Here is a 641-nt window from a genome sequence, read left to right as displayed (position 1 = left end):
TGAGGCTGCAGTCTTTGTCATTGTTCGCCGAAGCCTGGTTACCACGGTGTCTTCTGCTTCGTAGTTGTCGTTGTGGCCACAGAATAACTGTCCTGGCAACCGGATTGGCTCTCCGTATACCATTTCGGCTGGTGTGGCCTTCAGGTCCTCCTTCCAGGTTGCCCTGATGCCGAGGAGGACGACTGGTAACGTCTGGGTCCAGGCTTCCGTTTCGGGCATCTGAATGGCTGCCTTTAACTGCCGTGGAACTTTTACATCCCCGTTTGCCTCTGGTGGTAGGCTGTCGTTTCTGATGTGTTTCGTGCCCGTCATCTTTGTCAACTTCTGGAAAAGCTCGGCTTCGAATTGCCGGCCCTGGTCCGTAGTTATTCGAGCTGGTGTGCCGAATCGTGCTATCCAGCTGAAAAAATATATTTAGCGACGGTTTCTGCCGTGATGTTCGTATCGGATTGCTCTGCCACCGCGTGAACCTATCCACGATGGTGAGGCAGTATCTGTGCCCTTCCGACACTGGCAGTGGTCCTACGATATCCGTGTGTATATGCTGGAATCGTCTTGTCGGTTGTTGGAAAGTTCCTGTTGGTGTGTGGTTGTGTCTCGTAATCTTAGCTTTCTGACACTGTATGCATGTTTTCGCCTAG

This window comes from Camponotus floridanus, unplaced genomic scaffold (assembly GCF_003227725.1).
Source record: "Camponotus floridanus strain SB8 unplaced genomic scaffold, Cflo_v7.5 scaffold159, whole genome shotgun sequence".
NCBI classification, from domain to species: domain Eukaryota; kingdom Metazoa; phylum Arthropoda; class Insecta; order Hymenoptera; family Formicidae; genus Camponotus; species Camponotus floridanus.
The sequence above is the reverse complement of the archived record's forward strand: the minus strand, read 5'-3'. Positions refer to the sequence as shown.